Source organism: Dendrobium catenatum, unplaced genomic scaffold, assembly GCF_001605985.2.
Source record: "Dendrobium catenatum unplaced genomic scaffold, ASM160598v2 fragScaff_scaffold_879, whole genome shotgun sequence".
NCBI lineage: Eukaryota > Viridiplantae > Streptophyta > Magnoliopsida > Asparagales > Orchidaceae > Dendrobium > Dendrobium catenatum.
Genome location: NW_021319341.1, coordinates 649,171 through 658,412, shown reverse-complemented (window position 1 = coordinate 658,412; position 9,242 = coordinate 649,171). Strand labels below are relative to the sequence as shown.

General features: G+C 38.3%; 1 pseudogene; it reads left to right on the top strand.

Annotated features, from left to right (window-relative positions):
* Nucleotides 1-294: 294 nt before the first annotated feature.
* Nucleotides 295-4,203, top strand: LOC110095890 (annotated as a pseudogene).
* Nucleotides 4,204-9,242: the final 5,039 nt, after the last annotated feature.

The following is a 9,242-nucleotide window of genomic DNA, read 5'->3' as shown; positions in this document are numbered from 1 at the left end:
AAAAAAAAAATTATAATAAAAAATTACTTTGAAAGAAATAAAGAATTTATTCAAAATAAAATTTAAATTACTTTTCCCACGATAATTTTACGACTAATTTTATAAAAATTACAACCGCATAATTTCATAATTATTTTTATGAAGAGTGCCAAAAAGTCTTCAATCCCCACTAAAATATCAATTTTATGATAATTAAATTTAAAAAAAAAAAAAGTGAACCACAAAGCATCAATCCAATCGTCATTACAAAAGCTACAATGTTACATTCACCGAAGTAGCTATCCTCTGCCTCTTAACCAAATCGTGGCCAAAGCTCTTAACAGAGATTAGCAGCCATGGAGAAGAAGAGGAGGGTCTGCATCATTGGGGCCGGCATAAGCGGCCTGGCAGCGTGCAAATACTTGCTGGAGAGAGGATTCCGGCCGGTGGTCTTCGAGGCCGATCGGAGCATCGGCGGCTTATGGAAGAGCACGCCGGCGTCAACTCGGCTACAGTCGGCGAGATGGGATTACCAATTCTCCGACTTTCGGTGGCCGGAGAAGGTGACGGAGGTTTGTCCTGATAGTAAGCAGGTGCTGGAGTATTTAGATCCTATGCGAACGATTTGATCTTATAAGACATGGAGTTGTTTGAGAGAAGGTGTGAGGGTGTAGAGTATGGTTGGTTGTAAGCGGCAGGAGGAGATTGGACGCGGTGGGATCTGTGGGTGGACCGGCGAGCCTTTGTGGCGGGCCGCGAGGGGTGTGGCATGTTTACAGTGCGCGAGAGAAGACGGAGCTGTAGAGGTAATTAACATGAATCAAATGGAAAAATCTTTTGTCACGATATCTAAACTAGGGTGTAATATTTGAAATTGATCGAAAATCCGACCCGAAAATTCGGATGGACCTGACCCGATTTCAAAAACGGATAGGGTTCGGGTTCTAGAAATTGACTCGTTTGAAAAAATGGTTCGGGTTCGGGTTGACCGACGGGTTGCCAGGTCAACCCGCGAACCCGTTTAATTCAAAAAAATTCGAATCTCACCGCTGCCCGCGCCAGCTACCCGCCCGCGCTGCCCCGCCCGCGCTGCCTGCGCAGCGCTAGCTGCCGCCCCCCCGGTTACCCACGCTGCGCTCGCCCACGCGCACGCACGCGCGGGCACCCCGCGCGAGCCCGCCTGCGCACCAGCGCTTCGCGCGCGCGCGCACCCGCGAGCTTGCCAGCTTCGCCCCGCCCACCCGTTTCGCCCCTGGTTCTCGTGTCGGGTCGGGTCAACCCGGCAACCCGCCGGGTCGGGTCTGGTCGGATTTTCGACCCGTTTTCTCTACCCGGGTCGATTTAGGTACGGTCGACACGTTTTGCACCAGGGTCAGTTCGGGTTCTACCCGAACCCGACCCGTGACCCGAAATTGACACCCCTATATAAAACTGTTTGAATTGGCTTTGAGATTAGTGTTAAGTGGATGAGTAATTAAATATTTTTTACTGCACCAATTTTAAAGAAACCGATAAGATGTGGAGTATCTTGACCAAAAGTTTCGTCAAGATTTACATGGACCCAATTTTTTTGAGATATTTTTATTGTATTTGAATTACTGTATTAAGAAAATTTTAGTGAGTTATTAAAAAAAAATTAAATTATGATATTTTTAAAGATTATGAACTACAAAATTTTTTCAATGGTTTTATTTTTATTTGTTTCTTCTAATTTGAATTTATTTGTCTTGAACTTGATATAAATTATATTATATATTTTGATATTATTTTGATTCTAATTAATGTAACAATAATAATAGGGTCAATAATTATGTAAGCTTTCTTTGTTATGAAAATATAATTATATCTCAAAAGGATGGTCAAAGCAAAGGATCACATGATCATAATATAAATTAATAAATTTATTAATTATGTTATATCACATATAATAGAACCATTCTAAAATAAATAATTAATTTATTTTTTTTATGATATTATAATCATGGGAAATACATGCAAATAAAATAGGATAAAAAAGAATTAAAGGCAAACTTTACTCATTCATTTATACTTTCTCTTTCATTTCTATGTTTAATTTAATATTCTTTAGAGTGTCTTAAAAGGGCAGTAAGTATCACTTTTTAATTTTTTATTATATATATATATATATATATATATATTGAAATTATGCCTTTTTTTAAATCAGGTGCATATAATGGATTTTGTGATTCTCTGCATCGGACGGTTCAGTGGACTACCAAATATACCAACATTTTAAAAAAAAAAAAGGTTCGGATGTCTTTAATGGTAAGGTGATTCATTCTATGGATTACTCCAATATGAATAGCACAGCTGTTACTGAATTGGTGAAAGGAAAGCGAGTCATCATTATAGGATATCATAAATCAGCAGTGGACATAGCTGCTGAATGTGCTAATATTAATGGTAATTATTTGCCTATTTCTTTTTTTTTTTTTTTCCTTCTATTGTTCATATAATATCATATAATTAAAAGTTATTGGAATTTCATATTGCATATGCCATAGCATCGGAGGAAAAAAAACAAAAAAAGGGAAAATAATGAGGAGAAAAATGCTTAGGAAAAGAAGGGTTAGGGAGGGAGAAGGTCATAGGAAATATAAAAGATAAAGAAACCTTACATGCTTTGTTTAACAACTAAATTTAGTTTCCTTTGATGTCATGAGCATTGTACTTCGAGAGAGAATAATAATATCAAGAACAATAGATTTAAAGCAAGCACAATTAAAAATACAACATAAGATAGGGTAAACTTACAATATGAAATTTACTTGCTACAAAAGAGAAGGTGGCATATGAAACCATAGTCCACACTCATCTTCTGATCTTCATTCATTTATAAAACTACAAGTAAATTATATGAACATATATATAAAAAAAAAAAGAATCATGAAGGGTTTTAAAATTGAACTAATATAAGAATATAAGTGGGTGAAAATCTAAAGTAAAATAAACAAAAGAAAAAAATTGCCATCAGTCTAAGATCATGTTCATATCATATTAATATTATATATACTATGATTAAAATAGTACAATCTTGAAAATCTAAAGAAAATTATCTCAATGCTTATTAACAGGACCAAAATACCCTTGTACTATGATAGTTCGAACAAAAAGATGGAATGTATCCCAAATGAAAGTATGGGGCATCCCCATAAGTTACATGTATTTAAATCGTTTCTCAGAATTGTTGATACACAAGCCAAGAGAAGGACTCATATTAAGCTTCTTAGCCACAATCCTTTCACCTTTGGTATACTTTTAACTCGCTGATTTTCTCACCAATTTCTACCAAATTTATCTCTTATATATGTATGATTAAGTTTAAAAAAAAAAATTCTTTCAATTTTAGAGGTGGATCTTCTCAAACTTTACAGAGAGCTACTTAAGGAAAACAATCCCGATGAAGAAGTATGACATGATACCAAAGCATAGTTTCTTCCAAGGAGTAGCTGCTGGTTTGTTTTGTATATTACCAGAACACTTTTATGACAAAGTAGAAGAAGAAAGCATCATCCTAAAACCTAGTAAGACTTTTGAATTCATTAAGAATGGTGTCCTCATTGAAGGTGATGCCACCCCAATAAATGCTGATGTAGTAATCTATGCCACTGGGTACAAGGGTGATCAAAAACTCAAAAATATGTTTATTTCTCCTTGGTTCCAAAAGATAGTGGTTGGCACAGAAGATACGATAGTTCCTCTCTATAGGTACTCATAATTATCACCATTAGCTTCATCTCAACTATTTGAAGTCAACATAAGAGTATTCACTAATTATAACTTATATATCATAATACTTACATAATGAGCTAAATTTCATTTAGAGAGTGCATACATCCACAAATTCCACAAATGACTATCATTGGTTATTCTGAGAACCCATCAAACCTCTACACTTCAGAGATGAGAGCGAGGTGGTTAGCTTGCTTCCTTGACAATGGCTTCATATTGCCAAGCAAAAGAGACATGGAGAAGAATATAATCGAGTGGGAAAATTACTATAAGACATATTCTGGCAATTCAAGCGAGTATTATCGTAGATCTTGCATCGCCCCAGTTCACACTTGGTATAATGATCAATTGTGCAAAGATATGGGATGCAATCCTAGAAGGAAAAAAGGGTTTTTTGCGGACCTATTCCTTCCGTATGATCCAATAGATTATGCTGGCCTTGAGTTGAAAAAATAATAGATATGATCCTTCGTATTATGCAAAACTTGATTTGAAAAATAATAATAATGGCATCAAGCTGATGAATTGACAGGTGATTGTTAATATTGTATAATATTGTGATATATATTATATATCTTACAAGTTGATGTTTGTTCATATAATTGTTAATAATTTTATCACTTTGATCATCAATTTGCTGCTCCAGTCTATTGATGAAAAGAATAAATTGGTTTCTCTTTTTTTTGTTAATAATATAAAAAATATTGTAAACCTTAGTCACACTGATTCAAACAAGAAAAATATTCAATAATGCATACTCTAATTGAAAAATGTGAGGCCTTATATAAGCAATATCAGGAAACCATAATAAGAGGAGGAGCCATAATTTTCTAAAATAAAATAAAATCCATAAGTGGATAAGTCTAAATTCCACCACATAAGATAATAAAATAAACTAATAAATTTTACCTCTTATAATAAATTTTCTTACGTAGTATTCTAGATCTTATTGCCTAAATGATTTATTGGGGCTCATAGGGAGGATGTCCAATTAGAGAAATATTTAAGAAAATGACATCAAACTGATGTGGGGTCCTGGGGGATCAGCAAAAGAACTAGATCTGCTTGAAGGATTTCCCAATTCAGGAAACAAAGACACACAACAAGCTTCTAAAGCTTCAAAGATAATAATATTTCATTGATAATATTTCCTACTACAACATTCTATATATAAGCTAACATGAGAACATTCTAGAAACAGCTATAAAACTTGATCTACTATTCCTAATGAATACTATATCTAAAATGCATCGCATCATTCTCCTATTGCGTCAAAAAATCTCGACTCCGTCGAGTCTCGACGTCCGGAGAGAGATAGCGATCCTCCCAAGTTAATCAAGGCTTTGTTCCTCCTATAAAGATGAGAATTATTGTTTATTTTAGTAAAATTAACTCGCAAGATTTCTTCTTGAGCCTATTTTTTCACTTCCAGCATCTATGTTGCAGGAAACCATCCTTTATCTTGCTTACTCCATTAACAGCCTCAAAGTATCTAATGAGTTTAGATGAATTACGCCCAAGTGGGCCTACATATATCTACTCTCCACCACGTTTCATTAGGAAAAGCTCATCAAATGCTTCAAAAATATCAATGCTAGGTTGATGAAGTGTACAAACCAATGTTCTGCCAGTGTCAATTGTGTTCCTAACAGTTCTCATCATAATCGTTGCAGCACGAGCATGTAGTCCAAAGGTTGGTTCATCGATGGATATTAACAACAAGCTACACAACAATTGTTAGTTGCTTGCGTTGTCCAGAGGGAGATAGAGATCCTCCTGGGTCAAAAATTTTGTTCTCAATATTTATTGCAAATTTTTAATAAGGACTTGAAAGTCGTTTTACAGCTATCAGTTTTCCGTCTTCTAGCCCAACAAATTTGGGATCCCAACCTTAAGTGACATTTCGTCAAACATCTTGTGAGCGTTGCGTTTGATAAGCTTTGTCTGTGGACCGCACATCGATCATTTGCACACCTGTGAAATTCTTTAAAACGCCACCCTCAGCTTTGTGCCTCGGTAGCTGGTGGATGTCCAAGCTATTAGAGTTTCTTATTGTACCAAACACATCCCCAATATATTTTTCATATTCACCTAATAGAGCGTCAGTTGCAACACCGAGACTAGTAACAGCTTCTCTGCCTAATGAACTGCCAAGATCAATTGACTTTCATGTAACAACAACTGATAAGTGACCATGAAACTTTGAGTACTCATCCAATATCCAACTTAAGATTAACCCGGTGGAATCATTTTGCAGAGCTAGATGAATATTGTCAACTTGAGGTAATCTTTATAGCGTCTCATTTAAAGAAATAACATTAATGGAAGGCTGCCGTGATAGTGGAGATGCAGGAGATGTTGCCTTCCCGAGAGTATGCCCCTCCAACTTCTCTGATGATGTCCTGTAATTGTCCTAAAATTCTAAATCAATCTCAACAAAGAAATCATCAACACCCAACTGCCCTTAGTCATTACGTTGAGCAGCTTGTGAGCATGCGTTAGATCGGCTTTGTCTTGCCAAACACATCAATATCATTTGGGAGCTCTGTCTATGCGGGCGGTAATGGCAGATTGGCAGCCACGATCGGTTGAATGCATGGATCAGAAATGACATCATGCGGGTTAGGGAGTTCTTGCGGACGGAAGAGTTGAGCGACAGAAGGATTGGGGAAATATCCCCCACTCGGAGATGTGTCTATTGGAGCGGAATCATGCTGGAGTGGATCAAAATTGTGGGTTTGTTCTAGCGGAAGTTGTGAATCTGGAAAATAATCATCGATATGACCCATAAGCATAACCCCATTAGATCTTGAGAAGTAGCTATTCGAATTCCTGATCGCCCCTGATTGTGTGCGGACCGTAGGGGTAGGATCGGTGGCGAGACGTACAGGCTACGTTTCGCTTCGAGGGAAGCTCGTTCTCATGAAGCATGGGAGACGGGTATTGGATTATTTACAGGAGCGGGCTGGTCCGGTGGGAGCGTAGGAGGTTTGGCCAATCGGACGAGGTTGGTGTAACTGAGAGAATTTGTATCTGGGACGTCATCGGCATCCATCCTTCTTGAGCTGGAGTGGATCGGGCCGAGGACGGAATGCTCTGTAGTGGTGGGGAGCGGTAGCGGCCAGTTCGGGATTGCAATATGCGTAGTGGTTGGAATCAAAGTGCAGGTAGATGTTCGATGATAGTTTTATTGCAGACGTGCATATTTGTTCTATAGAATGATCGAAATCAAAAAATAAAGCATCCCTGCGGTCAGAGGATGCATTCACTTGAGCTACCCGAAGTGCTTCATGGCGTTGATGATTGTTAACTGCTCTTCTTTTTTGGCGCCGTTCTTCGCGAGGATAGTGAGGCGGTGGATCTTGCCATTGGAGTGGGAGTTGGAGCGGAGGACAGTCGTTTTCTTCTTCTTCGACCGTCCATCTCCTTCGGAGTCGATCGTCGTCGACCGTCAATTTTCTTTGGCTTTGATTGTCGTCGACAACCCACCTTCTTCTGTATTTCATCATTCTTCGCAAGCTCCTGGTTCTGATACCAACTGATGTGGAGGATCGGCGGAAGAATTGGATTTGCTTGAAGAAATTCCCAATCCCGGAAACAAAGACACACAACAAGCTTCTAAAACTTCAAAGATAATAATATTTCATTGATAATGTTTCCTACTACAACATTTCATATATATGTTAAGTGTGAAACCCAGCTGGCGGAAAAAAGAGAGCAGGTGGAAACAAGAAATGGAAAAGAAAGTATTCTCTTTTTATATTAATCTAAAGAGCCGTACAGAGCTTACATATATAGATATAAAAGAGATAAAATAAATCTAGGTATAGTATATCCTAAGTGATACTACCGGCATTACATATATATCCTAATAGGCTCCCTCAAATTAACAATTCATCTGATGAATTGTTAATTTGCGACGAAGATCAATAAATCGTGCTGATGGAAGCGGTTTGGTTAGTATATCGGCAAGCTGATCTGTGGTGTTGAGATGAATGACAGAGATTGCACCGGAGTCTAGGTGTTCCCGAATAAATAGAAAGTCTATCTCGATGTGTTTTGTTCTGGCGTGGAAGACTGGATTGTGTGCGAGAGCAATTGCAGACGTGTTATCGCAATGAATGATCGTAGAGCTATGTTGTGGATGTTGAAGTTCGGAGGCTAGGCGCCGGACCCAAAGGACATCTGAAGTTGCCGTGGCGAGTGAGCGGTATTCCGCTTTAGTAGATGAGCGGGCAACAGTTGCTTGTTTCTTCACAGACCAATTTATGAGTGTTGTACCAAGAAAGGAACAGTAACCGGAAATTGATTTTCGGTCAGTGGAGTCCGCCACCCAATCGGCGTCGACATATGTGCGAAGTTGAAGATCACCACGAGTAATAGGTAATCTGAACGAAGGGGTTCCTTTGATGTAGAGGAGAATTCTCTTAAGGGCATTGAAATGAAATGTCTTCGGTTCATGCATATTTTGGCACACATAGTTGGTGGCAAATGCGATGTCGGGGCAAGTGATGGTGAGATACTATAGCGAGCCAGCTAACTTGCGATACAGTTGTGGGTCGGTGTAAATGGTGTCCACGGTGGAGTTGTTATTGCGGGATGTTGGCAGCAGTGTGGGAGCGGATTTGCAATCAGTGAAGCTCAAAGTTTTGAGAAGATTCTCTATATAATGTTGTTGATGAAGGAAGTAGCCAGTTGTTGTGCGTTGAACTTGAATTCCAAGAAACAAAGAAACGTTGCCAAGTTCTTTGAGTTGGAACTAAGAATGGAGTTGAAGAATAAGGCATTGTATTGTGGTTTCGTCGTTTCCTGTAAGTAAAATATCATCCACATAGATGAGAAAATATAACTGAACTTGATTTTTATTAAAAATAAGAAGCGAAGAATCAAAATGACTGAACCTGAATCTGAAGTTCTGAAGAAAATCTATTACTTTTTGAAACCATTGCCTTGGCGCTTGCTTTAGTCCGTAGAGGGATTTATGAAGTTTGCGAACATATGTTGGATTTTGCGAATCGGCGAACCCGGGAGGTTGTCGCATGTATATATCTTCTCGGAGTTCCCCCTGAAGAAATGTGTTTGCTACGTCTAGTTGATGAATTTGTCAATTGTGATGGAGAGCGAGCATAAAGAGAAGCCGGATGGTGGGCATTTTGGCCACCGGGCTGAATGTTTCATGGTAGTTGTTGCCAAACTCCTGTGTGAATCCCTGAGCAACTAACCTGGCTTTATGTTTGTCTAGTTGACCTGTAGGTAACAATTTAGTTTTAAATAACCACTTGCATCCCAAAATTGGTTTATTTGTGGGTGGCGGAACTAGTGACTGAAGAATTAAAGAAAGCAGAGAAGAAGAACTCTGTTCAAGAAGACAGAGGTAGAAGAAGAAGAAGTTGATCTCATTAATTTGGGTTACAGGGTATATAAAGATAACAGACACATACGTGTCCTAATGCTATTGGATACAGTAAATATAAAGGCCGTTACATATGAGCTAATAGCCCCCCACAAAC